Source organism: Toxorhynchites rutilus, chromosome 1 (genome assembly GCF_029784135.1).
Source record: "Toxorhynchites rutilus septentrionalis strain SRP chromosome 1, ASM2978413v1, whole genome shotgun sequence".
NCBI classification, from domain to species: Eukaryota; Metazoa; Arthropoda; class Insecta; order Diptera; family Culicidae; genus Toxorhynchites; species Toxorhynchites rutilus.
In genome coordinates, this window is record NC_073744.1 from 74,805,517 (window position 1) to 74,821,540 (window position 16,024).

The following is a 16,024-nucleotide window of genomic DNA, read 5'->3' on the forward strand; positions in this document are numbered from 1 at the left end:
TGTGGGCGCTTGAAATGGACATATTCTTTAGGGTAACCACTATGCCCCCATTTCCCCTAACTAATGTATTGTAAGTGTTACATTAGTTATGTTTTATTCGACACCCAAAATAATCACTAGAAATAATTGATATGGCAGAGGAACATTTGCCGGGTCAGCTAGTAATAGATAAAAGGTACATAAACTAAGTTCAATTGGGAATTGTTCAATTGCAAATACTTTAGTGTCGAACGAATCGAACGAATATTGTATTTGCAATATTTGTCGTGCAAATTTACGTTGCAATATAACATTTGTTTAACCCAATTTCTATTTGTTCTGATTTGTTTTATGTCAACCTAGCCAATAGTGCAGCGTAATAAAACAAAATGATTACCAATGACAATTTCGGGACCGCTCCATTGCAGACTGTGTGTTGGTATATATATATATATATATATATATATATATATATATATATATATATATATATATATATATATATATATCCCGCCAACGCAAGCAAACTCTGTCAATGGATCTTCCCACGAAAATTACATCCATATCCACTCCAAATTAGCCCTGTCACACATTTGGAATGAAATCAATAAACCGTCCAATGTGGAAAGACATATCTACAGAGTTGGTAGCAAACATGAAGAGCGGAACCATTCCCTTCTAGATCAGCAAACACCCCAAGAAGAAAGACTGTTTCGTTCGTGGTCATGGTGCTTGTGGGCGAATCGGAACTGATGGAACAGACACAAAAACTAAAACGGTTCACGAGACGAGAATCACTGGCGCCAAAAACCATGAATTCGACTGTCTGGCTGAATGAAATGCAATATACACAAAACGAAAACGGATTGCTCAGCGCGCTGGAAGAATTCCTATCCCAAATCAGAGACACACCTGTTGGAATCCAGACCGAAAATAGATTCATGTGGACAATCGAATTCTTATAATGTTATAAGTTTGTTTTCAGAGCTAAACATATATATGCTAAAATTAGCGCCCAACGCGTTTATCGACTAACCCACTTCCGAACTTGTATCGGATCTTACCGAATATTTTTGATTGAATAATGCCATTTCGGCACGCCCACCAAAAATCCATTACCGTTATTAAATCTGCATTCCGTTGGAAATGATTCCTTCCTTTTTAGAGCCAATTACCCTCGCTGTCCATGATGAGTAGAAATCGTTCATCAATCAAATCCCATCAAGCGAAAGTCCATCAAGGACCTGTTCCAGGCGATGGATTCGAATCCACTAGAAAGATGCTCTTCAACTGCGTCCAAATACATATAAACAGTAATAGCGTCTGTTTGCACTGTCGGCGGATTATGCTTTGGGAAAGCCACAAACAGTAATCTGTGTCAGTAGGGCATCATTTCTATTCGACAGCTGTTCTTGCCAGCCAGATAGACCGTTTGATCTACTAGCGATTACAATCATGCTTTTTGTTTACTTTCGCCGGAAAAACCGTTCCGTTCGGGCATTTGGCGGTGGAATGACGCTCTCCCTAGAATATTTTTTTCCATTTTGGCCCCAACCAACAACCAACGATTTACTATGAATGACTTGGTACATTCCATTTGCGAGGAGCTTCACTTCTTCTTTCTTTGTTTTTAAGAGGCTTTAAACTTTGCAGTTCATTCGCCTCTAAGCTTCACTTGACACTCATCACATTACCAGGCTGTCAGCGGTTGTGATTATGTTGTTACGCTAATGGCTGGTTTGCATGTTGTCACCTTTAACGATTTTTGCTCCTTTGACAGGACATAGTCGATCATTTTCGCAGTGTTGAGATGACTTTCACCTTCTGATGCTTCGTTCCGATGGGAATACCGAGCCGCCTCCACCCACATGGTGCAATCTCTCACACCGTTCAGATGTTGTGGAGCAAAAAGGAACGCAAGCGACCAAAAGGGGGCAGTCGATCAGAGGGAAACAGTCATAACGCGCTGAATACATATTTATATCCAGAAATACGCGACATTCCAACGTTGCACATTGACATTGATCGTGCACAACTTCTCGCGGTTGCAATCGGGTTTCCTGCCATCTTCGACGCTTTGCGGTCGGCGTGATTTATTTATACGTAAATGACGAGGGGCTCGCGATTTGTTCGAACGGATTGTTGAAGCGTAAACAGAATGACGCGCGCTCAATTACGTTTGAAAGAGATCGGTTATGCAACGAATAGGGGAAAATGGTGAAGATGTGTTGTGGGTCGCTTATTTATGTTATGTGGTTATTGCTGTGAAAGCACTATACTCTGAAAATGAGATTGACAATTAAAAATAGCTGTAGAACTTATCAAAGCTATCTGATTCCGTAACATATAATACACGTATGATATTGTATTCCCAACTCGAACTCATTCCATTAGGTTGTATACTACCATATCAAATTTCAAATCAAGTTTTTTGGGAAAATGTATAACGTTTTCTGATTTATCGCTAGTTATAACATGCAAATTGTTTCAAATATCTCAACACCATGTAACATTCTGAAAGAAACAAGCACTGAAAAACTGATATTTTCAGGCTATATCACGTCACACAAATTGAACATTTGCGGCATTCGGTACTTTTGTTTTTTTTCATTTGAAGAAAAAATTAGATACAGTTTATATCTGGGATATAACCGCAAGGTGGACGTAGGACTAACGTTGACTTAGCAATCAATAAGTAACAAACATATAAATCTTACATATTTTATCTTTCGAATAAAGTGATTATCGTGCAACTTCAATAAGCCGGGAAAGAATTATTAACGCTCAAAAGAGGAATCGATTCCTCCTCGGAAATACCAAGGCCCCCATCCTTCCCTCTCCTATACAATTTGAATCATCGATCGATTGCGGCATTCGTGTACATTATTAGTTATAATTATATTGAGACCGCTTGATGTGGTTAAATATATTCTCTACTCCATATGGTACATTTCGTATTCCCTGCTATTGAATTCATAGTCAATGCACAATGGTCCAGGAGATGCATTTGAGTGGAAATTAGCATTTAGAGTTCGACAGTTATTCTCTAGACAAAAACTGTCTTCGACAAAGTTGTTACAAGTAATAGAGTACTCATTTTTATGTTATCAAAAATAGGGCGACCATAAGTATCGATGAAATAAAAAATCAAACTTTCTTATCTTTATAGATAGTGTTAAATATAGTTCGACAATATTGTAGTCCCAGTTATTAAGAACATCTTTGTAGAACAAAGTTTTTTTCTATCTCTTGAAATAACCGATATAGCGCCTTTCTTCTAAGTTGCGTTAGGGTCACCCAGAAAAAAACTGTTTTTTTGCTCTAACATTTCTATTTCAAATTCTACATAAAAACTGTCTTCGAAAAACTTTTAGAGCTTACAAATACAACCATTTTGCGATGCAGAACTTGTCAATATCGCAATTTCACTCAAAGTTATTGATATTTCTTCCCAAAAAAATACACTCTCTGCAATTGTTTCTCATTCTTTCTGGGGCAAACATAAACAAAGTTTATTGGCGGCATTTGGAAGAGTATAGTTCACTCTACCTTATGTGTGATTTTCAAAACTATGTTATTTTTCGTGTTTGAGTAAATTAAAATTGAAATCATGAGTTTTTGGGTAAAAAACCATCAATAGCTTTGAGTATGTTTAAGATATTGACAAGTTCTGCATCGCAAATTGTTGATCTTTATAAGTTCTAAAAGTCTTGCGAAGACAGTTTCGAAGTAGAATTTGAAATATAAAAGTTAGAGCAACAAACCTCGCTTTTTCATGGTCACCCTAATACAAGTTAGAAAAAAAGCGCTAAATCGATTATATTAAAAGATAGAAAAATGCTTTGTTAGACAAAGTTATTTAAAATAATTGGGGCTATAACATTGTCGAACTATGTTCATCTCTGTCTATAAAGATAAGAAAGTTTCATTTTTTATTTCATGGACAATTTTGGTCACCCTATTTTTGATAACATAAAAATGAGCGCTCTTATATATGTAACAACTTTGTTGGCGACATTTTTTATCTAAAGAATAAATATCTACCACATAGTTGTTTTTTAACTAAGTTGTATGAGGATAACCATGATAAAACCGGTTTTTTACTCTAACTGTTATATTTTAATGTTTACCCCATAAAGAATGGCGAGCAATTGAAAAGAGCGTATTTTTGGGGAAGAAATATCAAAAACTATAAGTGAAGTTGAGATATTGACAAATTTTGCATCGCAAAATATTTGTATTAGTATGTTCTAAAAGTCTTTCGAAGACAGTTTGTATGTAGAATTTGAAATATAAAAGTTAGAGCAAAAAACAGTTTTTTTCATGGTGACCCTAACGCAACTTAGAAGAAAGGCGCTATATCGGTTATTTCAAGAGATAGAAAAAAAAACTTTGTTCTACAAAGATGTTTTTAATAATTGGGACTACAATATTGTCGAACTATATTTAACTCTATCTATAAAGATAAGAAAGTTAGGTTTTTTATTTCATCGACAATTATGGTCACCCTATTTTTGAAAATGAAAATGAGCGCACTATTATGTGTAACAACTTTGTCGAAGACAGTTTTTGTCTAGAGAATAACTGTCGAACTCTAAATGCTAATTTCCACTTAAATGCATCTCTTGGACCATTGTGCAATGGCGCCCTTTCTAAATCTATATCTGAGAATTCATACATCTCTAGCCCTGAAAAGGGCCAATGTGGACAACTTCAAACCAAACACCTTCTACAATTGCCTTGACAAAGACACTTCATTATCGTTCGAAGCTCCTCAGCAAACCGTGTCCACGAAGATCTGTTGATGGAATTTCTAACGGCATCAGCTTATATACAGATTAGTGTGATTTCAATAACCTGTTTTCAAAGCAAATTTAAAGCTATTGAGACAAGTTTTCGGGTCAATATTTAACGATAACTCTTGGACATCCGAATGAAGTGATTATCATACCACTTCGTTCAGCCGGCAAAGAGTTATTAAGGTTCAAAATCTTGCACTCCAAGTGTAATGCTCTCGTTTTCGAGACTTTGAACATACACACCGATACAGAAATGAAAGACGTAGTTCTACGCCAAACGCACTTAAAGCAAGTCGCATACGGCATGGATGGTACAGAAATAGTGTTGGACGTGGAAAATTGGACATGTATCATCAGCACGTCTGCATGGCCTGCATCTGATTTGAATTAATTGCACAATGGTCCAGGAGGTGCATTTAAGTGGAAATTAGCATTCAGAACTCGACAGTTATTCTCTAGACAAAAAGTTGTTAAATATGATAGAGCGCTTATTTTTATGTTGTCAAAAATAAGGCGACCAAAATTTTCGATGAAATAAAAAAATATAACTTTCTTTTCTTTATAGATACAGATAAACATAGTTCGACAATATTCTTAGTCCCAGTTATTTGAGACATCTTTGCAGAAAAATTTTTTTTTTCAATCTTTAAAAATAACCGATATAGTGCGATCTTAACGCATCTACCGCCTTTTGCCGTTCTTGCAGCAGCACGACGACGCTCCGCTATTTTGGCCACATTTGGCATCATACCACTATTCTAAAAGTGTTCTGGAGTGGTATGAGGCCAATTCTGTCCATTTTGTTCCAAAGGACATGAACCCACCAAACTGTCCGGAGCTGCGCCCGGTGGAGCAGTACTGGGCAATAATGAAGCGGGAACTTCGGAAGAGCAAGAAGACAGTCAAAGACGAGAAGGACATGTTAAGAAAATGGAAAAAAACTGAGAAACTGGTACCGGATGACACTGTAAAGACTTTGATGGAGGGCATCAAGCGAAAATGCGTTCAATTTTACACTCAAAGTTCCATCGATTAACTTTTCTTTTGATTTTTGAAGTAAATATATGTATAAAACTACCCTAAAATTTTGGTTTGATTCTAAACATCATAAGAAAATTGGCATGACATTTTCGGTGTCGCAATAATTTCGTGTTCGCCCTTTATAAGAGAAACTGGCTAACCCGGCAAACGTTGCTCTGCCATATACATTATTCCTACTGAATATAGAAAATAATTAATTTATTGTAAACGTGTTTGGATGTTTTAACGATCTATACATAGAAGATCTAAGAGCTAATGATAGAGATAACTTTTGTTTTCGAAGCGTGCTGATTCCACCCGAAAATCCATTAAATTTTTCACTTTACAGAACCCGAAGCTCAATGTTGTCTATGCTAAATTGCCTGGCAAGGTTGCCACATTTGCACAACTCGATTGGACTTGAGTTGAGCGGATTACAGAATGAAAGATTGCGATCCGTTCAGGTAATTCTGACTCTATCGGATTTTAGAATACGGGTGAGCAGTAGGTCAGTAGGCATATTTGGAATTTCCGAGGAAAACTATTTCCTCGGGCGTATTTTGTTGACTAACCAAGGTAAAAAAGGATGAATTGAATCGCTTCCGTCACTCAACGGAATACAACCAGCAACGTTGTGGGTCCGAAGACGTGAATTGTTGTGATGAAGCTCATTAAGAACTTCATTATTGAACTTCATATCGATTGAACACACGCGCTGTAATGCATGATAATGTATTGTTTTTGACCTGGCAATAGCAAAGGCTGTGTCGACTTCGTTCATGATAGCGTCTCGCAAGGGAATGTATTCTTTCTCATACCGCTTTTGTTGATTGTGTCGTAGGAACCGCAGTCATTCGCTTTCTACCTTCGCGTACATGTTGTTAAATAATTGTTGACACAGCTAACATCATAAAAATGCATGGAGCGCATCTTCTTGTTTGTTTCGCCTTCCCTAACTGTCGTTCATAAATTTAATTTAAAATGAAAAATGATGTTGATAATGAATGATGTACCTGTGGCGGAGTTTCGTTGTTTAATGTTTATGCAATAATCGTCTTGTCTCTTATTCTAGAGCATGACTGTATTCAAGCATAGAAATCGCAACTTAGTATTAATAAAAATGACGCAAGAATTACTACGTTGAGAATGCGAACTTTAGAAACGTTAGTGCCATTGAAGGAGAACGCGAAGAGAGTCGTATCAACCATGAATTCCAGATTATTTTTCTTCTACGAATCACAATTTCACGCGCCATTGTGCAATCGTCTGAAATGATTCCAGTATCGCTTGAGAATTGAATCTAAACACATGCTTTGCAGCTGGTGTTTTATCAGAATTGATGACAATATCGTCATTGTTATTTTGTAATCCGAGTAAGCGCGATTTGGCTTTCAGCCCTCCGGCGATGCACCTGGCATTAGGTTACTTGCGCATGCGTGGATGAAAGTTCGATGAAGCGGATTCATTCGTTCCGTTTGAAAAACAAATGACGGTTAAATTTATGAATATTGTTTATACAAACATACTTAAATCGTTCCGGACTACAAACAGGACACGTTAGCAAAACAAACCTTTTTTAGAGAATTTTATTGAATGAATGAAGTCATTTCAGACCAAAGCGATATGGTAGTTCTCAGATTTTCGTGAAAATTAGTTGTGTTCTTCTTTATCCCAAAATATAAGACCCGTATTTTTTCACTTTTTTCATTAGGGTCTGTCCGAAAAATCAATTTTCTCCCCTTTTTCCAAAAATAATATTCTAGTATTCTACTATTCTAAAAAATTTCAACGAAATCTGAGAACCAATATACCTCCATTCCATACCAAACCGAAATATTGGGGCACGTTGGATTTCCATTATCCACAATTAGCGACTTCATCATATGTCCTACGATTTTAGTCTTATCAATGCCCTAGACTAATGAACGAGAGATGTGATAACTGCTAACTGCTACGTGCCTAATTATTTTCTAGCTTTCAGTACGTTATCAAGTTTAATCACAATTTAACCGTTTAACTTAAAAAGTTTTTTTTTACTTATTTTATTTCTTTTGTTACATGGAATACATGGAAGCCCTAAAAAACTGTTTCCTATATGAACTTATAGAATCCGGAATCACATTGTGTTCAAAAAAGGTGCACAAAAATACCATTAAAGCCAATACTACCCTTTTCTTCTGTTTATTCAATTATACAGAGAAAGACAAGGAGTTATCATTTATCATTTTTAAACACAAGTCTCAACAGTTATGATCTACATAAATATAAGCTTAAGTCAAATAAATCTATGACTACAAAAATATATTATAGATACAAATACCATTTCTTCTTCGTTGCCACGTTGTCCGGAACATTGTTTTTAGGGGGTTGTAATAACTTTATAGCCAGGTGATGTATATTAAGTATCCTATGGTCATTAGTGCTCTCTTGGGAAGTTCGTGTAGCTGCTGTAGTGAACTGATATCATTTGGTGATAATTTCTGCTTTTGTATGGGAAAGAGAAAGGAGAATGGGCTAGTGCATCCGAGGAAGTGAAGTGGGCTCCTAAAGAAGACATACATATATTAATATCGCGACTACTCAAACTATCACAATCTGAAATGCATCTAAATCTGCAGCCAGTTAAATTCTTTATTTGCATTTTTACATCACCAAACAAATACTCGATATCATGATACTCTGGACCAACATTGCATAAACTTCCCCCAAAACGAATTCGTTCCTCTCTCTCATGTATCACGTATGCATACATCGATGTTTGAGTTCAACGTGGTTTGACATACGCTACAGGTGAGCTAGATTTTTTTTATTTTATACGAAAATTACTCACACGTATAAAATAGCGTGCAGTGTGTGTGCGCTATCTTGCACGCTATTTACTAATCCTAACGTGAGGACCTTTCTAGCATGCCTAATAACTGTCTAAGTTCGTTAGTTTGAGTTCACGATGGGTAGACAATAAACCGTCCATTGATGGGGTAACTACTTTGTTGCATCAGAAGTCAAGTTTTCGTTCCTCTTTATATGGACGTAAAAATGAGATTGCGTACGCGGGTATCAATTTCATTTCTAGGGGGGTAGAAATGTGGATTGAAGTCAGTTGGATGAAGAGGCAGATTTGTATTCATTAGTCGCGTCAGTTAGAATAACCACTGACTGGACTAGTTCATCAGACATCCTAGCTCTCAACGCTAGTCAATTCATTTTCTAGTCAATTCACTTTTTGTTGACGACGACTGCCGAAGCAGTTCTAGTCGAAGCGAAGCTACTGGGAGTAGAAGCGGTCTTCATTTATCACCTTCGAAGATTTCGGGCCCTGATTATAAGTACACTTCTCGCGTAACTTTTGAAAAGGTCCAATGTAACATTTTCGTCAACTCGAGAAAAACGAAGTTGAAGACCCGAACATTATTCCGCGAATTGTCTTAAAAGTTATCGATCTTTATTGCTCCTCTCGCCACTAGCGATCAAGAATAGCTCTCCAAAACCAATCGTAGCTGTTGTTCCGTGATTTGAGTTTAAAGTTGAAGCCAAGGAGCGAAAAATGTTACATTGGACGTTTTGACTGCCCGCGTTTGCACATTGGACATATTACGTTGCACGATAAGAATTTGAAAATAACTACTAAACAACAATCCAAAAATCAGCATTTCGTTCTAAAGACAGATTATTATTGTTATCACCCGTTGAATTGAACTGAAATCGATAACAACTACTGTAAGAAACAAAAACTCAAAACGACCGAAGTACGACTTCGTGTTGTTTTGACTGCTTTGTTACTTCGGACGTTTCGGGCATCGGAGGAAAGTGGCGTCCGAAGTAACAGCCGGGTGCTTAAAATCCGAATCTGTACATTGGATATTTTTTGTATCGGCGATAAAAAGATGAAGGAAATAGATACGTGAACGATTGTTTTTGTAATGCATTCAATGATTGAAGACTAATAACGTGCATCTATTACCTCGATTTGTTTACATTTGTTACATAGGACATTTTCAAAAGTTACGCGAGACTTCCCCATTTATCATAATGAGAACTTCCAAACCCCTCTATCAAAATAACAGAATCAGTCACCTGCAGGACGGTCTTGCTCAATTATCTCATCACCTACCCTATTTAGATACGGTATTTCCAGAATCAATGGATTACAATTGCAGTAGAAAAGAAAAAGAGGTAGACATTGTTTTGTAATCTTTGTCATTCACCCGGTTTTATGATGAATGTGCACAGGTGGTGTTGTCCACACTGGAGAAAAAGTTTAGTAAAGGCAGCTACCAAATCTTTAGTAGTCAAAATATTGGTAAAATATACAAATTTTTGACGTAGGACTACGTCTTTCATTTCTATACCGGGGTGTAAAACCAAAGTTTCGAGAACGAAAGCGTTACGCTGGAGACCGAGATTTTGAGCGTTAATAGCTCTTAAACAACTGAACGAAATGGTATGATAAACACTTCATTTGAAAGATAAAATGTCTACGCGTCATATACTTGTTACTTTTTCATCCAAAAACTTGTTTCAATAGTCTTAAAATTGTTTTCAAAACAGGCTATTGAAATCAAAAATCGGTATATAAGCGAGCGGCGCTCGTAAACCCACTCAGTTATGATTGAACAGCGATTGGAGCATGTTGTCGCTGTTGTTGTGAAACTAATTTCGTTTATCATGAATGCGCTGATGAACGGTGTCACCAAGAGCCTGTTTGTGCACCTAAGGCCAAAAGGGAATCCATCAGGAGGAGAGTGATGCCACGGTTCCGCTTGAAACATCGGAGCAGCCGCCACACACACACACACACACATACACGCGCGGAATTCTCGTTGCTATCATCGTTACTGAAAAATAATCTGCCAGTTCCCCTGGGAATTGAAAAATACATTCATGCGAAATAGTTTATTTTAATGTTTTCTATCCATATAACACTGCAACCAAATACATTTGGTTTTGTTATTTTTCAATCAATCGCAATTAACAGGAAAGCTTCTGAATATTTTTTTCCCCATCAGTGGAAATTTTCGTATCCAATATTGGATGCATAACATGAAAAACGGAAAATGTTTCACATCGCGAAAATCAAGTCATTTTCGAGCGATTATTTGCTTTCTACTCATATAATGCTGCGAACAAATACATTTCGTTTTGGATTTTTTCAATCAAGTGCGATCAACGTAAGACCACGTCTTTCAGCAATTTATTAGAGGTGCAATGAATCTTTAGGAATTCCCGCTCTACGCGCACTGGCAAACAATGTTTACTCAACAATTTCTCAAACTAGAAATGGGTGTTGTGAGAGAGGATTAGCGAACGCGAAAACGACAAACGGGAGAAAGATACGTTTGGAGGTTGAAGGAAATTGGCAGAAAACTTCTTCATTCTATCATTCAAATAATGTGATTCATATCACATCGTTTTGCCAGAAAGAGATTATTAATGCTCAAAGGAGGAATCGAGTCCTCCGAGGAAATTACCCAGCGCAAATTAGAGTCGACTATCGATTGCGGCATTCGTACACAAATAATTTTATAATGCAGTTTCACCAAAGTGATTTCTTCGGATATATTCACTACATCATGTCATGTATTTCATATTCTTCATAAGGAAATCCATATCCATGGCACCTATCGGTAACGAATTATTATCGAAACCACGATTTTCGCTAAATGCTCCTTTCAGTTCGGCCTGTAAAAAACTTTTCTGTACTCTAATCCATCAAATTTGGAGCCCTGAAAAGGGCCGTTGATTATATGCTAAGCTAATATAGCATATAGCACGCTCTCCTCGGATACGATGGGCCAGCTGGGTGTCCTTGGGCATGATGTGACGCGTTTTGCATGGATAGCACACAAATTGGTATCTTCTAATAAGCCTCCTGCAGCGTCATAACCGCGGAACTTTGGAAGCGCAAGTCGGTTTTGAAGTCCTGAGCAATTCCACGAACCAAATGCTGCAAAGGTAGCTTGCGGATCAGCAATTCGGTCGATATCTGATAGCGACGAATTTCATGCGAAGTTCACGGTCGATAGCGATGTGGCTTCTTCACGCTTCCTGCGGCTGATGCGCTTATCCGAGCTGCTTTCGTGGTGCCTTACCACCGAAAGACTGACGAGCTGTCTGCTTAGTCCCGATGAAACGAGTCCTCACGGTGCGAGAGTAGAGTAAGAAATGAACGAAAGCAAGGGAAGTGTCATTTTATAAAACATAAAAGAATCGAATGTAAACCCCACCCTCTTTATTGTATAAGCTTACTGTATACTCACGAATATAATAAGGGTGGGATTTAGATTCTATACTTTTATGGTTTATAAAATGACGCTTCCTTTGCTTTCGTTCATTTCTTACTCTACTCTCGCACCGTGAGGACTCGTTTCATCGGGACTAAGCAGACAGCTCGTTAGTCTTTCGGTGGTAAGGCACCACGAAAGCAGCTCGGATAAGCGCATCAGCCGCAGGAAGCGTGAAGAAGCCACATCGCTATCGACCGGGAACTTTGCGTGAAATTCATCGCTTTCGGAAGTCGACCGAATTGCTAATCCGCAAGCTACCTTTGCAGCTTTTGGATCGTGGAATTGCTCAGGACTTCAAAACCGACTTGCGCTCCCAAAGTTCCGCTGTTATGACGCTGCAGGAGGCTTATTCGAAGATACCAATTTGTGTGCTATCCACGCAAAACGCGTCACATCATGCCCAAGGACATTCAGCTGGCCCATCGAATCCAAGGAGAGGGTGCTATATTAGCTTAGCATATAATCAACGGCCCTTTTCAGGGCTCCAAATTTGATGGATTAGAGTTTAGAAAAGTTTTTACAGGCCAAACTGAAACGAGAATTTTCGTGTGGATGCCATACAGCATCGAGAAAATTTCGGAAAGATCTAATCGTTGCTGAAAAATAATCTGCCAGTTCCCTGGGAATTGAAGAATACATCCATGCGAAAGAGTTTATTTTAATGTTTTCTAATTATATGGCGAACACAGCGACCAAATACATTTGATTTCGTAATTTTTCAATCAAGTGTAATTAGCTGGAAAGCTTCTGAAGATTATTCTTTCCCATCAGTAGGATATTTTCGTATCCAATATTGGATGCATAACATGAAAAACGGAAAATGTTTCGTATCGCGAAAATTATATAATTTTCAATCGATTATTGCTCAGTCGCCGAAATTTTCATACTCAGAGAGTTCATTCTCCTCTAGTTTGCCTTCCAAATTGCCATCGTAAACCACACCTTCTCTCGATTCAATCACGCACGAAAAGCATACTGAAATGATATTGTGGTGGTGAAACCGATTCATTCTTCGTGAGGCGTCGTGCACAAATTACGTAACGCGATAAGGGGGGAGGGGGTAGATGTTGCGTTACTTTCTGTTTATTAGAGATAGGAAATTGCGTTACGAAAGGGGGGGGCGGGGAGAGGTGGTTCAAAATTCGGATTTTTAGCGTTACGTAATTTGTGTACGACGCCTGAGGACATCGACAAGACAACATCGTTACTGAACGAGCTGAACGGCGAGGGATCGAGGGATTCATTACCTGGCCTGACCAAACCTGAAATGCAATCAGTTTGTTTTAACTGTGAGGGAGCGCAGAAAAGCCGATGCTGATACTCTCGTGACCAAGAGAGTATCAGCATCGAAATACGGTTCCTCGGGAAGACATAGAAGCAGCCGCCACACACACACACATACACGTGCGCAACTCTTTTCGTTTGCTGGTTATCGAGAGGAAACCTGGAAAGAAATGATCGTTGCTGAAAAATAATCTGCCAGTTCCCCTTGGAATTGAAAATTACATTCAAGCGAATTTATTTTAATGTTTTCTATCCATATAATACTGCGACCACATACATTTGGTTTTGTGATTTGTCAATCATGTGCAGTTAGCAGGAAAGCTTCTGAAGATTATTCTTCAGAACAAGGTTTTTTGTATCCAATATTGGATGCTTAAAACCTTGATGCTCCAACGTAACACTCTCGTTTTTGAAGTCACCCAAATATTTATTTATTCATTCATTCAGGATGGATTTAGATTCAACTTCAAACAAATGATCTCTAAATCAACGATAGTCCTACGTCACCCTTGCGGTTATACCATAGATATAACCCACTTCCTGTTTTTGTATATATTACCAAAATCTTGTAAAATCAATGTCAGATGTAATGAACATCACTACTACAGCTTCGTACATTTTACTTCATTCCATTAGTATCCTTGTTTTTTGTCATACCTAGCATCTGTGATGTGCGCACTTTGCAATCGCCATTTCCTTTTTAGAAACGGAGGTAAGTATTTTGCTCTCGTTTTAAGTTTACCTGTAAATAATCTCTTTTCTGGTTCTGTTTTAGCTTCTTACCCTACAAAAATCAGCCGAAGTGGCAACGACAACGAATAATGGTACAATAAAAGGCATTACCAATCGGTAAATATATTTCAAAATATATTATTGCAAGAATAACAATTATTTTCTCCATAGATGTTGTAATTCCAATCAGTTCTGTGGAGAAATTTAACGTTGCTTTCAAGGCAGGCCAGGAGATCATGGATTTAAAATCGCTGAAAGGAATATACGTGGTTGCGAAAGGTGAAATGGTATATGTCGCTACAGGCGGAAAAAGAGTAAGTTGTTCTTCTGCAGCGACGAAAGCGTCTCCTGTTGCTGCAACAAGAGGATTCAAGTCTATCTAACTCATGCAAATCAACGTTTACTGTATGTAGAATAAGTTATAAGTAATATGTACTAATTATGTAGAATAATACCATATATAATAAAATATAATAGAATAAAAATAAAAAAATAAATCCATATCCCTGATGTGTCCCAAACAAAATTTTTACTGATATTGTACCAACGGGGGGCAAAAAAATCTGGCATTATTGAACCGATTAATCGGATTTTTTGAGTCAATATTGATCCAACATTGGACCAACAAACCGTAGTTCAGCGAGACATTTGCGCCTACTATTTTTTTTCGTAGAATGTACCAATGATTAGTAGGGTAGAAAATGACTAGAGAATTGGTAACATGTACTAAAAAATTGGTTATATTTACTAAATATTCCTCTCAGTGCAGATCAAACATTATGTTACGATCAAAATTTAATCGAACTAACTTGACGCATGTGCATCTGAAAACCCTTAACACATCAAATTTTTAGATGTGTGCATGCAGAACCAAGGCGCTTGTATAAATGTATAACAGGTGAAGCAACATCATCACTTTAAAGAGAAGGGGATTACGGTTTGTGGAGCGGGGGTTGTTTGTTTTGTTATTGCTAGGATACGCCATTTTTGCATTTTCACATGCGAGAGTAGTGGATGAACTGGATGGGAAGGAAATTCTACAAAATCATCCCTTCTTTTTCACATAAATTCGCAAAAGCCGAACATAGTAGGCATCGTTCGAATAAGCGTCGTAGCAGTTTGTAGAGAGCCGCCGGCAGCGTTCTGATGCTGTTTGTAAACAATACCGACAGCAATTCCAATATGGCTGAAAGTGCATTCCATATGATTGTTTCAACTGGTATATATAGAGGCGCCTTGTGCAGAACGATGCCTCTATTTTGATTTTGAAATTTTCTCTTCAGTTCATTTTGATCACTCATCGATAAAAACCAAACAAAATAGTTAAAAGTGATCAAATCAACTGTTACCAACTTAATGAAAGTGTTCGGGTTACGTTTGTCGACAGCCTGCGTCGGGGCTCGTAACGAAAAAAATGGTTTGGCATGTTATCGGTAGTTGCGGCAAGCAAAACGGAGTTTTTGTGTCGAACCGTAAATTTGGAATCATACAGAACGGGAATTTTAAATAACAGATTTTACCCTTCGTCAAGTCCCTCATAGTCCAGCGAACAGAGTGGTCCGAAGGGGAATTTTTTCCCTTTTTCACAAAAATTACTGTTTTCAAAAATTCATGACTTTTGTACCATTGAACCGATTCAAGTAATCGACCAGGTGTATGACACGATTATCGCTATCTCACTCTACCTACCGTCACCGCCTATCTCACTATCCCTCTGCTGTAAAAGTTCATCATCGACATCACGATATGTCAGATGGTGGTAAATTGGTAATTCGCGATGACGTCGACGTCTGGTGGCGACTTCAAGCTAGAGTCATAATTTGGGTCCCAAAATCGTTAGTGTAATCTCTACCAGATTAGAAGACACGGAGCCGGTTTTCAAATTTTAAAATTTGAATGAAAATTTTCACATTATGTTGTTTAATT

At 37.8% G+C, this 16,024-nt stretch overlaps 1 protein-coding gene and 1 long non-coding RNA gene across 3 annotated transcripts in view; both read left to right on the top strand.

The window, feature by feature from the left end:
* The window catches only part of LOC129761717 (xaa-Pro aminopeptidase ApepP), a 92,318-nt gene that overhangs the window by 47,214 nt on the left and 29,080 nt on the right, over positions 1 to 16,024 (top strand). The gene's annotated exons all lie outside the window — the stretch shown is intronic.
* On the top strand, positions 13,953 to 14,609 carry LOC129761718 (uncharacterized). The gene is made up of 3 exons (XR_008740459.1): positions 13,953 to 14,078; positions 14,142 to 14,215; positions 14,270 to 14,609. It is a non-coding gene; the product is annotated as an uncharacterized LOC129761718 (long non-coding RNA).